Source organism: Bactrocera oleae, chromosome 6, assembly GCF_042242935.1.
Source record: "Bactrocera oleae isolate idBacOlea1 chromosome 6, idBacOlea1, whole genome shotgun sequence".
NCBI classification, from domain to species: Eukaryota; Metazoa; Arthropoda; class Insecta; order Diptera; family Tephritidae; genus Bactrocera; species Bactrocera oleae.
Genome location: NC_091540.1, coordinates 33,465,703 through 33,481,166, shown reverse-complemented (window position 1 = coordinate 33,481,166; position 15,464 = coordinate 33,465,703). Strand labels below are relative to the sequence as shown.

The 15,464-nt window shown below is 38.4% G+C and overlaps 1 pseudogene; it reads left to right on the top strand.

Moving 5' to 3' along the window:
- Positions 1–1,221: 1,221 nt before the first annotated feature.
- LOC138857895 (uncharacterized) lies at positions 1,222–13,104 on the top strand (annotated as a pseudogene).
- Positions 13,105–15,464: the final 2,360 nt, after the last annotated feature.

Here is a 15,464-nt window from a genome sequence, read left to right as displayed (position 1 = left end):
AGAATCATTACTAGTCATGTTTTCTCAGATTTCTGGTGAATACATTTTTACATGTTTAGTACACTTTTAGGAGACAATTCTGTTTTCAATCACAAAGGTCAATAGCTTAGCCTGTCTATTCATATGTGACTATAAAATCAGAGAATGTTAAAAAATTGCAGCAGCTCGGATTTTCCATTAGTGAACAATTGTAATGGCAAATCTCTCATAATCCCAAAGCGGATTTCTATGCCATTACTATTCATCACTTAGAGTACAGCCAAACCCGACCAAGAAGCGCATAGAGTTCACTGAATCGGTTAGTTCCTCAACTTCTGTTAAAGTGCATATTTCCTTTTAACTTCGTTGGTGATACTGCGCAGCCAAAAAACGCACAGAGGTGCATAAAAAATTTACTGCCTAAAAGTAGGCAGCCAGACTCACGACAACAAATACTCACCGCCTTTTACAATACAAATGGGAAAATGAACAGGAAGGCGACTGGTTACAGTTATCAATGCATATGGTAAATTTCTCATTCGCAAAGTTGGAAAACAAAAATCGAAGTGTATAAAAAGCGAGCACTTAGCAACAACAAATAGACACTATAAAAACTTGAAAATACTAAGGAGGTTAAGTAAGTGAAGCAAAAGTGCAAAAAAATAATAAAAAATCGACTGTAAGTACTTAGCACAAAGAGGTGCCGAAATTGCAATTCAATTGCCTACTATTTTACGATTTGCCACACACACATGCACGTGGATGCAGACGACGACGACGGCGGAGTGAATGTTATATGAACAATAAGTTGGATTGCAAAAACGGTCGTCTGTTTGCATTTCGGTGACATCTTCAAAGCAGCGGAAAACAGCAAAAGCAAACAAAGGAGTGTCAAAGTTGCAACCCAGCGAAGGTCGTCGCATACCCGCGGGTTTTCTGAAGGGGAGAGGGGGACTAGGTTTGAAAAGCTGAAACTTTCAGGCGCACACTTGCCATATGCGGAGAACTTTTCACTTTGCCGACGAGGGCATACGTGTGCACTGTATATATGTGTGCCATGCATATGAAGCGGTTTGGCTGCTCGTATTTGCCAACTACAAACTTTTTCCATTAAGATGCTTAAATATCCTGCATTTCTCTCGGTAAACTCCCAAAAGCGCAGACTTCTCAAGCGTACGTAAGTGTGTGTGTTGGCGAGTAGGCGCGTCCTTCGATTACCCTCTACTGAACCGCAAGGAAGCAATGGCATTGCTACACCTTAGCACTGGCGACAAACTTGGCTCACCGCGTGCACACTTGCCACCGCTAAAGCTGGGCTACAACTGCAACCGCAACACCCAACCGCCATATTTGACTTGTTAAGGCATCGTATGTGACGCTATGTGCCCGCCACGCCCATCAAATAACGCCTATCAGCCAGCGTGTGCATCTCAGGCGAAGCTCCTTGCAAGATTCGAAAGTTGGTGTTGTTGGTGCTCGTGACGTGCCGCACGCATTCACACAGTTCCTATAAATCATAATCCTGGTCATTACCACCATCATTATCGTCATACACAAGTGCTACCGAGTGTTACCGAGCGCCACCGGAGCGCTACTCAGCCACAGTGGAATATGGTAAGTTGAAGTTACCACAATTGTGGTAATAATAACACTAGTTACAGTTTGCGAATTGAAAGTCCAAACTTGTTACATAGTTTTTAGCTGACGGGGGATAGGCGTTTCTTAGAAGTTTTCACAGTTTCGCACCTGCAGGTGTGAAGGCATGTGGGTGTCAATGTTGCACTTGACAGTTAGATAGCGGTTAACGAACTTTAAAAAGGTACAAATATATATGTCGCATATAGGGTGTTTCAAAAGGACTCACGGTTTCGGTTAATCGGCTAATTATTATAATTATTAAAGTTCATTTCGATTTCGAAAAGAGAAGTGTAGGAATTTATTTATCTTTTTTCACTGCCCAGTCCCCTCTTCATTTTAATACAATTAATTTTAATACATTTTTGGACAGAATGCATCTTGTATAGGACTAGTGATGAAGGAAAAACAGTGTACTATAAAAAATTTTAATCTCCGAGCAGTTCAAGAATGCAGAACGTTTGATACTCTTAAAAGATTTAATGTATACATAGGACAAACACTCACCTGGTGCCCGATATATCAGTTATTTTGTTATCATTCGTTATGAACTTAACTTGTTGAGAGGAGTTTAATAAATAATAGAAATAGTAACGAAAATTATTTGTAGTTATGGAGCAATTTAATTTACTGTTAATTTCAAACAATTATAATATAGAAAATTCTTACTTATTCTGAGATATCATGAGAGAAGTGAATATTATATATATATAATAGTGAAAATTACCTAATAATAGTGAAAATTACCTAACTTTAATTGATTTAATAGAGATCTATATATACAAAAGAAGACAGACTACGTCCATAAAAAAACAAATTGTTCAACAAGTTTGCATTGTCCTCATAACGGTCACGGCTGTTTAAATCATATAACCATTTTGATCCCTTATCTGTCTCGTACATATTTTTCTTGTCAAGTATAACGAATGGTAACTTTGCAACTCGCTCACATTGGAATAAATTGGACGCCGAATTACTACTCAGAAAGACAAAAAATCATTTTTGACTTAACTAGCTAATCAACTACTGTTTAACTTTTACATTGTAAACTACATAGTCTGTCAGTATCTTCTCATCTCATAACTTTTTGAATCTAGTCTTATCAGATATCTCATCGGCTAACGTCTGTAAAGTTTTTTACTTATAAAGTATTTATAAGAATACCTTTCAAACCAGCAGGGAAAATAAACACTTGTGTTTTACATTTATGTTCAATACAGAGGCTTTTACCGAAATAACGCTTAAAAAACGTGGAAACTAAAAATATTTGTAATCAAAATTTTCATATTTGAAGGAGATTCTTCAGAATGCCTTGGATGTAGAAAATGTCACTTTGGTGGCGTTTGCACCTCGAAGGTATTATTGGTCCATAATTTTTACAGCTGAAGGGCCAATGTCATTTCATGCCTACAAAACGCCATTAGTCGAAAACATATAAAGTGCCATAACTAAGCTCAATAATAAGATACAAAACTGTTATTTTGTACAACGAATCCCATTAGGGGCATGCATCTGTCGTTTTAAAATGTTTGTAAAAGTAAGTGTGTACCTGCCCTCTAATAAGTTTAATGTTCGTATCTCCTAAACCACTCACGCTATAATAATCAAATTCACTCAGGGCAAATCCTTCTGGTATCCCTATCCCCTGTGAAGATTGTTGAATTCGGATAATACTCTCATATAACGGTTTTGAGTGCAATAAACCTATAACTAAGAGTGCAATAAATCTATAACTAAATGCACCAGAGATGACATGAGATTCCTACATTACAGTGCGCAAATGGGCGAAATTTGACAAAAACCACACCTACTTCCCATATAACACAATTTTAAATTCCATCTCATTCTTATAATTTTCCGTACACAAATCAAGAACCAATCCATGTATCCGGACAAAATGTTGCACGAATAACGCCTTTGAGGTGTGCCATATTATGACCAAAAATTGTCCAAGTCGGACCGAAATTCAGGCCCCCAGATAGCAAATATGTGAACAGCCCTATTGCGAACTTTACCGAAAATACCGGTCAGCCTATCAGATATATTAAAGAAATTTGGAGAGAATCCATTTCTGATAATAGTATACCTGTGTATCAAAATTGAATTGAATTCAATCAATCATTTCCTTAGTCCCCTTATACCTAATAGAAAAATTTCGAACTTCCGACTGACTTTATAGCGCATATATCGCCAAATAAATAAGATATCTTAGCAAAATTAACTGAACGTATAATATTGGATATACTATATTTTAATGCCGAAAATATGTGAAATGGGTAATAGAATTACCCAAACTCCCGGTTACACCTGAACTTGTTTAATATAAAGTTTTGCCAACACCGGAAGATATTTTCCACGGCTTTGATCTTTGCAAGTTGCGAAAGTATAAAATATTCTGTTACAACCGAACTTAGCTCTTTCTTACTGGTTTGATATACATTTTATATCTCTCATAAAATAAACATAAATTAAGTATATTTTTTAATATATAAAATTCTCGTGTCACGGTGCCAAACTCCTCCGAAACGGCTGGACCGATTTTGATGAAATTTGGTTTGTTTATCGGGTAGGTCTAAAAATCGGACAACAACTATTTTGCATACCCCTAAATTTTAAGGATTAACCACCCCAAATATTAATTTTTTTTATTATTTTGGAAAAAAAAAATTTTGTTTCACGATTCAGGATTGAAAAATACATATATACATACTTGTAATTCTAAATTTTCACCCTTATACAATAAGCCCCTAATTTTGAATTGCGATTTTTATATTTTTCTGTTCTATTCACAGACCCACAAGATGGCAATGGCATATAATAATTGTAGTGTACTCTTCGGAGCGTGCGTCCTCTTGCGAAAAAAAATGTTTAATCCATAATATCAAAAAACCTTGCTTTGTTTTGCTCATCATTTTTTGATGATTTTATATGACAATATATTCGTATTCAGTTATCACTCACATTTTCATTGGTTGAAATATTTGAAAAAAAATTTTCGAATCATAAAAAAATGCTGATTTTGACATTACATGTGTACATTGAATTAAAACACTTTTGACAAATTGTTGTTTTTGGACTATTTAATTGAATCATAAGTGCAATTCTTAAGTTAATATTTTCTCATATTGAATTCATTCAATTAATAACAAAAATCAATACGTGTTTTAAACTCAGACAACAACGGTAGTAAATCAGGGTTTGATGACCGGTTCACTTATCGACTATTCTAAATATTCTCTATTTCGTCGACAATGTTTTGACCTAAACAAAAAATGTTATAATAATTACTTAAATAAAGTAAAAAAAAATATTGTAAGTAATCCAAAATCGTTTTATGATTTCGTCAACTCCAAACGCAGGATTTCCAAATTTCCGTCCGCAATGAAATACAAATCTATCATTTCAAGTGACAATGATATTATATCCAATATGTTTGCAGAATTTTTCAAGTCAAACTACTGTAATAATTCTTCCAAAACTTTTTCTTATCAGCAAGTGCTGTGTTCGAATACTTTAATTAACGCTCCAATTATTTCTGAAGAAGACGTCCTATTTAATTTAAATAAGTTAAAACCATCTTTTAGTTATGGCCCAGACATGATACCCTCATGCTTCCTAAAAAATAGTGCCAAATATATTTACCTGCCTTTGACAAGGATATTTAATTCCTCTCTTAAACACGGTATATTTCCTTCAATATGGAAACAGTCATTTATAATCCCTTTGCATAAAAGTGGATTTAGATCCAACATTGAAAACTATAGAGGTATCGCAAAACTATCAGTTATACCTAAACTTTTTGAAGCTATCATCACTGACCATATAACCTTTTCGATTTCTCCGTTAATTTCCTCATCTCAGCATGGATTTCGTAAAGGGAATTCGACTATAACAAACTTACTTGAATTTGTAAACCATGTATCATTGGGTTTTAGGGAACATAAGCATACGGATGTTATATACACAGACTTTAGCAAAGCTTTCGATAAAGTAAATATCTCGATTCTCATACATAAACTTGATCTGCTGGGCTTTCAGCCAAGATTCTTTCAATGGGTATCTTCCTATCTTTATAATAGAACACAACGAGTGATATTTGAGGATACACCTTCAGATACAATTAATGTTTCTTCAGGTGTTCCGCAAGGTAGTCATCTTGGCCCGATTCTGTTCTTGTTATTTATTAACGATATCTCTTCAGTAATAGAATTCTCAAAAATTTTATTATACGCTGACGACGTAAAGCTTTTTAAATCATACACTTCAACTGAGGAAAGGTGTCTGTTGCAAACAGACTTAAACAATTTGGTTGCATGGTGTGATAGAAATGATTTGCCATTGAATCTCAATAAATGTAAGACGATGTGCTTTTCCCGTAGATCTGCGCCCCTCTTCTTATGTAATAAAACACCATATTCTAGAGCAAGTTTTTAACTATGTTGATTTGGGAGTTAATATTGACCCTAAGCTTAATTTCAGTCTTCATATTGATACCATGGTCTTGAAAGCAAAAGCTGTCCTCAGTTTTGTTAAACGTTGGTCTAAAGAATTTAGAGATCCGTATATTACTAAAACACTTTATACAACTTTGGTTAGACCTATATTGGAATATGGCTCTGTGGTATGGAACCCTAGCTACCAAATCCATTCTGACAAGTTAGAGTCGGTTCAAAAACAATTTTTACTTTTCGCCTTAGCGCATTTCCGATGGGATGCTAGGGTAAGTCTACCTCCATACACTAGTCGTTTAAAACTTATTAACCTAGCTACACTTTCTAGTCGTAGGGAAATACTTGGCATAATGTTCTTAGTGAAACTTTTGAATGGAACTGTTTGCAGTTCTTTTCTCCTGTCTGAAATTAAATTTAATATCCGGGTTTGCCTTTCGAGGCAGTTTAAACCTTTAGTGTTAAAATCCTGTAGATCAAATTTTAAACTAAACGAGCCATTCCGCCGTATATGTCATGATTTTAATTCTCATTCCAGCACATTTGACTTATCTGATACTTGACTTTATTGTTTTCTCTTAATAAATGAAAATGTAACAATTTATTATATTGTAACTTTGCTGTTGAAATTTTTGTTTCTGTAGCTGAGCAGTTTTAGATCTCAACACTTAAAAAACTCTCTTGCCTTTTCTGACTCGGCTAATTCCGCACGTATGCGGATTGCGCCCCTCGCGTCGGTTGGGCGGGAGGAGGGTAATCGTTGGGTTTATTATTATTATTATTATTCCGGAAAGGGAACCTGAGCAACGACTACCACATTCAAGAAAAGCAGCAGGCGCACAAATTGCGAACTCCCGGCTATTCAAATTGATTTATTCATATTTTTTATGTATAGTCAACGATGACAACACGACGCATCTGGCAAACAAATCCGCCAAGAAAATGAAGATGTTCGTGTGAGCATGCCGCAGTTACGTCAATCGCAATCGCAAGAGGCACGAGATAAGAGAAATCAAGGAAGAGATGCGCTCAGATACATAGTCAACTAACGTATTGTAGGTCAATTGACCAACAACGGCAACAAGTACATCGAGCATTTACAACAGAATCATACCTTCGACTAGCATTCCAGTATGATCCTGATGTTGAATATTATACTCAATTCAAAGTGAACATTGGTACTTTGGACAAAGAATATCCCCATTGTCGGTCACTTAAATTTAGAAATAAGCCTGTCGGAATGTGTTGCTTATCAGGAAAAGTGCAAATAATGGAAGTTGTAACTCCACTTGAATCTTTAAACGGTTTACTTATCGGTTCAGATCCAGATTCTAGCCAGTACCTAATGTTAATTCATGCATTCAATTCATGTTTCCAAATGACATCTTTCGGAGCAACAGAAATTGTTCAAAATATTGGTGCAAAGTGGGTTCATTGCTCTCAATGCCAAACGAATCTCATAATTTACACAAATCTATTTCATAGGTGGCGAGGACTTCGAACGCGCACTCGGCAATCGCGTGAATGCACGTTCCGATTACAATAACCCGAACTCACCTTTTTACAGGCGAATCATCGGCTAGCTAGACGCTCTGTTAAATGAGCACAATGATTTGTTGAAATTATTCAAATCACAAATGCCCCAGCTACAAAGTGACAATCACGCTACTGTAATCAATCCTGATAGAGTACCAGCTGGAGAGCATATATGTAAGTTCAACGTAATTGTTGACGATGTTGCTGAAATCGTAGTTGGAGACCGTATTGTTACGCGACAAATCGTGATTCGAAAAAGAGATAAAATCTTAAGTTCATTGCTGATACCCACCGTTCACATGACGCTCTTCAATACCCGCTAATTTTCTGGAAGGGACAAGACGGTTATTGCATAAACATTAAACAACGAGTTCCTGTAACAGGTTATTTGAATAATTAATAAGTTAATTTTACTTTCACTCACCGTTAGCAAATAATATTTAAAAAAGAAAGAGAGTCGATTTAGGCGGGTGCTCAAAGAACTGATCGCTAGCGAGTCGATGAAAAAAGGGAAGCGGGATCCTTCTTTTAGTCCCTTTTATATCTGTTGATGTCTTCATGGTGGTGTGATCGGTGTTAAGTTGTATTTGTGTGCGTGTTGGTGCATGGTGTAGTGATGTGGAATATATGGTATGTAGGTGTAGAATGTATGGTAAGTAGGTGTGGTGATGTGGATGTGAATTGGTGTAGTGTGACAGTGTCTTACGGTGCGGGGGGATTGAGTGGTCATTTAGCCATCCCGGCCCCCCTAGGCAAATTATTAGCCTAGTAGTCGCTGCAGCTGTTGTAACGTTTCCACAACGCTGCTCAGACCATTGGAACGACGTGGTTGCGGTCTAGGCTGTCGACGCCGTGGTGTTACATTCCGCGGGTGTACCGCACGAGTTGAGGGTCGAGGTCCTGTTGCGCGGTTTCGCAGAGTAGGTGACCGACCAACGTCGCGCCTCGAGATGCGATGAAGTAGTGTGTGATGTGGTCTGCTGCAAATTTGGCACAGACCCGTGGACACACACTTTTGAGTCCCATGCGTGTGCGATAGGCAGTTTAGACAGTGCCCGTGTGCCTGGGCAACTTGCTGTCGTTGCAATGGTCGCATACTTCTGAAAATCCCACAATGCTGCAGGCGATGTGGGCGCCGACAAATGGGACATCGTATACGAGGTGCCTCTGAAGGCGGCGATGATAGCGTCGGTGAAGGTCGCATGCCACCGCGAGGAACTGGTGCTGACATCGGTGTCGTTGCAGGTGCGCTTGCAGGGGCAGCTGCAGCTGCAGATCGGGGCGTTGGGGTAGGCCCCGTGCGTGGCACGTTGGTAGCCGACCACACAGTTGGCGTTGGAGTAGTTGGCGTATCCACATCCATGTTAATCTGTATGAAAGAGTTGTTTAATTATGCGGACTTGTCATATAAAGGATATGGATGATCGTGCCACGTTATGTGGCATGAATGGGTAATCGTATTGATCGACCATTTTTTCATTAGTTATTTGTTATTTTTAACGGTTATTAACGAGTTTTTCGGTTTTTTGCTTATTGATTTGATTATTTTATAGGATTGCGATAGTATCGGTTGATTGTTTGCGATTTGCTGTGTCACTATTATCGGCGGTTGGGAGAAAGCATAGCTTCACGAGCGGTCTGGTTAGCATTCCGCTTTGTGTACGAAGATCAACCAATCATCATGGATGATGACACAATCTCCAAGCTTTGGTGTTTGTTCAGGAGTCTTCCAACGGATGGAGAATTTTAATTCTTTCCTAGCGATTTAATAAGGATAGCGACTCCACGCCTAGCTCAGGTATGGCCAGAATGGGTGTTCCTTTGAGAAAGTGCCCTGGAGTTAAGCCTGTGAAATCGGAGGGATCTTGCGAAAGGATTGTAAGAGGCCGTGAATTGAGAACGGCTTCAATTCGAATTAATAATGTCGTGAATTTTTCGTAATTTAATTTGTAATTTCCAGCTACTTTTTTGAAGTGGGACTTGAAGCTTTTTACAGCTGGTTCCCATAAACCACCCATATGAGGAGCGCTTGGGGGGATGAATTGCCAATTAATGCCTTGGGGCGCGTACTTTTGTACAATCTCAGGTGAGACTTGTTTGATAAAGTCCACAAATTGTTTTTCGGTGGCTCTTTGAGCGCCGATAAATGTTTTACCATTATCGCTCATGATCTTCGATGGAAAGCCGCGTCGACCGACGAAGCGACCAAATGCCGCAAGAAAAGTCTCCTTCGTCAGATTAGTACAAAGCTTGTCGTAAAACAGACAAAAACAGCCACATAGCCTTTTATCAGAGTGGGAGACCTTAACATGGACGCCTTTATTTGAAAAGGCCCAGCAAAGTCAACACCTGTGATGGAGAAAGGCAGAGCGAAGTTGCAGCGTTCCGGGGGAAGTGCTGCCATAATCTGTGTTCTCATCTTTTGCTTGTGCGTGGTACAGACTTTGCACAAGAAAATGCACTTCTTTATTTGGGGCTTAAGTCGGGGAATGTAAAATTCCTGGCGGACCATATGTTGCATGAGGCGATGTTCGGCATGAAGCATTAATATGTGGATATAATTGATGAGTAGTGTGGCAAGTCGAGACTTCTCTGGAACAATTATGGGATGGCGTTCGTTATACGTTAGGCTTGAATTGGCAAGCCGACCATTCACACGAAGAAGACCTTTCGTGTCGAGGAATGGGTTTAGAACTAAGAGGGGACTTCTCTTGTCAATAGGTTTTGATTCTCTCAAAAGTGATATATCGCGGCTGAAGTAGCGCGCTTGCGTAGATGCGATAAGAGCGACCTTTGCTTTTTGTAAGTCTAGGTGCGTCACTGTATCGCATTGGGAGTGTAATGAAGTTACTCCCTTAAGTTTAATTTTGAGTCGCTCTATGAACTTGAGCATGTAAGCGAATACCATGAGTGCTCGGGGATAGGATGAAAATCGTTCGAGGATGTCAGTATCAGCCACTGTTGTATGAAAAGAGTCGATTTTTCGACTTTCTGGGGCAATTATATTACGCATGGGCGATTGTGGCCAAGAATCGGGAGATTCTGTTAACCATCGGGGGCCATTCCACCAGAGGGGGGTGGTGGCAAGATGCAGGGGTTTGCATCCTCTCGTACCTAGATCAGCAGGATTGTCAGCACTGGCTACATGTCGCCAAGTGGCTGATCCTACTAGGTCAAGTATTTGAGACGTTCGGTTGGAAATATACGTCTTCCATGCATGTGGTGGTTTTTCTAACCAGGCTAGTACAATTTCGGAATCGGACCATAGATATAATTTTTATTGTGCCATGTTTAAATGCGTTTGTACGATGGACACGAGTTTGGCTAGTAGCGCTCCACATAATTCAAGTCGTGGAAGACTTATTGTTTTTAAAGGAGCCACTTTTGCTTTTGCTACTAGTAAGTGACATGTGGTCGCAGTGTCATTTTGTGTGCGAACATATATAGTTGCGCAATATGCCTTTTCAGAAGCGTCACAGAAGCCGTGTAGTTCGACTTTGTGCTCTGGGGCATAATTTGCCCATCGTGGGATTTGTATCTGTGAGATATCGTTTAGATTGTTCGCAAACTGGGACCACTTTTCTAAACGAAGTGGTTTTACTTGCTCGTCCCAGTCGGTTCCATCTAGCCATAATTCTTGTATTAGGATTTTGGCTTGTATCATAACTGGCGAAAGCCATCCTGCGGGGTCGAAAAGTTTCGCCACAGAGGATAGAATTTGTCGCTTTGTTATGGCGGATAACGCAGATATTGACTCTGTAGTGTATGAAAACTGGTCAGATATCGCATTCCATTGGATCCCCAGAGTTTTTGTTGTACTTTCCTTTTCGAATTTAAGGAAATTAGTATCTAACAAATTTTCATGTGGTATATTTTTTAAAATATTAGGGTGGTTCGCCGTTATCTTTTTCAACGGAAACCCTGCGGTTTTGAGGGCTTTAACCACTTGTGAGAGTGACTCGTGAAGACTGTGACTTCCAGACAAGATATCGTCTACATATGTTTGTGTTTTTAACACTTTGGTTGGCAGAGAAAATTCTGACCTTGTGTTTTCTGCCAGTTCGTGGAGTGTTCGAATGGCTAAATATGGAGCACAGTTGACGCCAAAGGTAACTGTTTTAAGTTTATAGTCGCGTAGTGGACTATTGGGAGATTTTCGGAAAATAAATCGCTGAAAATCATGATCGTCTTTATGTACGACTATTTGCCTATACATTTTTTCAACGTCTCCGTTAAATACGTATTTGAATATACGCCAATTTAATATGAGGAGCATTAAATCTGGTTGGAGCGTGGGTCCCGTAAATAGAATATCATTTAGGGAATTCCCCGAGCTAGTGGATCTTGATGCATTAAAGACAACTCTTACTTTAGTGGTTTTTTTGTCTGGCTTTACTACTGCATGGTGCGGCAAGTAAAATGAGTAGTATTTGCCGTTGATAATTTTTTTGCATGGGCTTACTTCCTCCATGTGGTCTAAATGGAGGTATTCTTCTAACACGCCATCGTATTCTGGCTTAAGCTCACCTTTTTTAAGTAAGTTCTTTTCCATACTTAAAAACTGCTGTATTGCAGAGGTGCGAGAGTGACCTAAGGCGAGTGTGTTAGGAAATTGTTGTTTTAGTGGTAGTCGTACGACGTACCGACCATTATCTGATCTAGTAGTTGTGGCTTTGTAAAAGTCTTCACAATACTGATCTTCTGGGGTTGTAATTGATATAGGGGGGAGCTCTTCTAACTCCCAAAATTTCTTTAATTGTGAATTGAGGTATTCGTTTGAGATTTCCTCAACCTGAGTAGTCATGGTTGTAACTGGTTCCGTAACTAGTCCACTTAGGATCCAACCGAAAATAGTATTTTGTGCTAATAGTGTATTTGAAATTTTCTCAATACCTTCGAGTATTATCTGTGGTATGAGATCGCTGCCTAATAGAAGGTCTATTTGAGCGGGAGTGTTGCAGTTGGGATCTGCTAGCTTTAGGTGTGAAACCTTTTGCCAATGCTTGCTATTTATGTGATAGCTTGGAAGCATATTTGTAAGTTGCGGTAAGACTATAGCTTCTGCTTGTATGTGCTTATCCGCTTGGGGGGAAATTAGGGTAATGGGGCAGATTTTATTTGAGTTTTGGACTACTCTTCCGCCCATTCCCGTAATTTCAAAATTGGCTAGTTTTGTTGGCAGTTGTCCCTTATATATCTGTTGATGTCTTCATGGTGGTGTGATCGGTGTTAAGTTGTATTTGTGTGCGTGTTGGTGCATGGTGTAGTGATGTGGAATGTATGGTAAGTAGGTGTGGTGATGTGGATGTGAATTGGTGTAGTGTGACAGTGTCTTACGGTGCGGGGGGATTGAGTGGTCATTTAGCCAAGGTAATTCATTCATTCTTGAGAACATAATTAATTTATTCTTAAAGAATAAATCGGCAATTAATTAAAATATATATTATTAACGGAGCCGAAATAAACAAGAACGTTAGCTCGAAAGACTATTATGCGTATCATTTGATGATTAGATGCGGGCAAGACAACCTCATTTTACGATGTTGTGAGCTTTGTCAACAATTCATGGTGGACATTTATATAAAAATAGAGAGTTAACGACTCCGATAATTGAAACATAACCAACAAAAGAGATCTGAATCGTTCGACGCCTTGCATGGTAGACGAAAATGTACAAAGCGTCTCCCTAAAGATTTCACCAACGATACGATCACACATGTTGACGGATATTCAATATATCGTCGAAGAAATAGTCATATCAGTAATGCAGACATTGACATGGACAATTGATGGGTGGTACCATATTCACCTCTGCTGAGTAAAACATTCAATGCTTATATAATTGTTGAGTTTTGCAGTTCGGTGAAGAGCATCAAATATATTTGCAATTATGTGAATAAAGGAAGTGATTTATTTATGGCTGTATTTAGAATTGATAATACTAATGCAATTGCTCCTCAAATAAATGAAAATGATGAAATAACGAATTACCAAATTGGCCGATATATTAGCTAAAATGAAGCTGACTGGCATATCTTCGGCTTCCAAACTAATGAACGGGATTCAGCTATTATCCATTTAGCTGTGCATCTTGAAAACGGCCAACGCGCGCCTTGCAATCAATGGGACAGTATGCTTGCTGAAGCAACATTAATGTTCCCCAACCCGATCACAGATGTTGTGGGATAATCACAAAGATTCGATGACTGATGATACATTGTATCGACATCGTACAAGGTGCAATGATCTAACGATATCATTCTGTGCGGCAATGTACAATGAAGCATTGATTGCTATTGAGGATCATTGCATTACCATTGCAAATTTACCACTCCGTCATTTCGGTATGAATTCCCAAAATCGAAGTGCATCTGATTTAAACAACACAGATATAAATCGTGAACTGCAGTATGAAACTGTCGAATTGACAGCGACTGTCACCTGCAATCTTCTACTACTAAATGATGAACAAAACACAATTTACGATAGCATTATGCTGACAGTTTCGGCAGGGCAAGGAAGATTTTTTTTTTCTTTTATTGGAGGCACCAGGTGGAATTGGCAAAACATTCCTTATTTCGCTACTTCTTGCTGAGATACGATCAAAAAATAGCATCGCATTGACCGTTGCAACATCTGGTATTGAACTTTATTAGATGGACGCAGATCAGCTCGTTTAGTATATAGCCATTAAACATTTAAAATAACCCAGATGCAGTGTGCAACACAACCATATAATCGCCCGATTTAAAAAACAACGACAAACTTTTTGGCGGCGCTCTGTTATTCCTCTCAGGTGATTTTAGATAGACACTTCCCGTTACTTCACGTTGAACATACACTGATGAAATCAACGTTTGCTTAATATTATCACGGCTGTGGCGCAAGGTTGGAAAAGTACAACTGACAGTGAACATGATCGTCCATATGCTCCAAGATCCATCTGCCGAAAATTTTTCAAAACAACTGTTACATATTGGCAATGAAAAATTTGCTATACATGAAAATACTGAATAAAATTACCGACGGATTTCTGCGCAATCATCAACTCACAAAATACTCTCATCGAAAATATACATACACATATTTCCCGATGTACACATAAAGTATTTGATGTGGCTGGCAGATAGATCACTTTAGTCAGCAAAAAATCTAGACGTTAATGGATTAAATTCAAAGATACGACAGTTGTTGCCAAGGGACTTAGCATTTACAACAGATGATTGGATGTCCGGTTATTTTACTTAGAAATTTGAACCCACCACAGGTTCGCAGTGGCAGACTATTAGTCCTTAAAAAATTTATGAAAAATATTATCGACGCCATCATTTGGAATGGCAAGTTCCAAGGTGAAAATATATTACTGCCACGAATCCCTATTATTCTTACAAATGTGCCAATTGAATTCAAATGCACTCCATTTCCAATTAGACTGGCATTCGCAATGACCATCAATAAGTCACAAGGTCAAACGTTGTCTGTTTGTGGCTTAGATTTGGGTACATCATGCTTTTCCCAGGGACAACTTTATGTGGGGTGTTCTCGCGTGAGCAAACCATCCAATTTGTTTGTATTCGATAAAGACGAGCTGACCAAAAATATTGCACACCCTATTACGTTGAGAGAATAGTCTTTGTTTATGTACTTTAATGAATAATAATTTATTAACCTATATAAAGTTTGTTTTAATTATCTACAACTTTCTCCTCTTTATAATTACATCCCCTACACACTTATAGTGTCAGCTATTTTTAAAAATATTTCACAAAAATTACGTTTATGGCAAAAGCATGTTTGCCGGGTAAGCTAGTTGCGTTATAATTTTAAGGGCTTCTCTAAAAACAATTAACCTGCTTATTTTGAAAA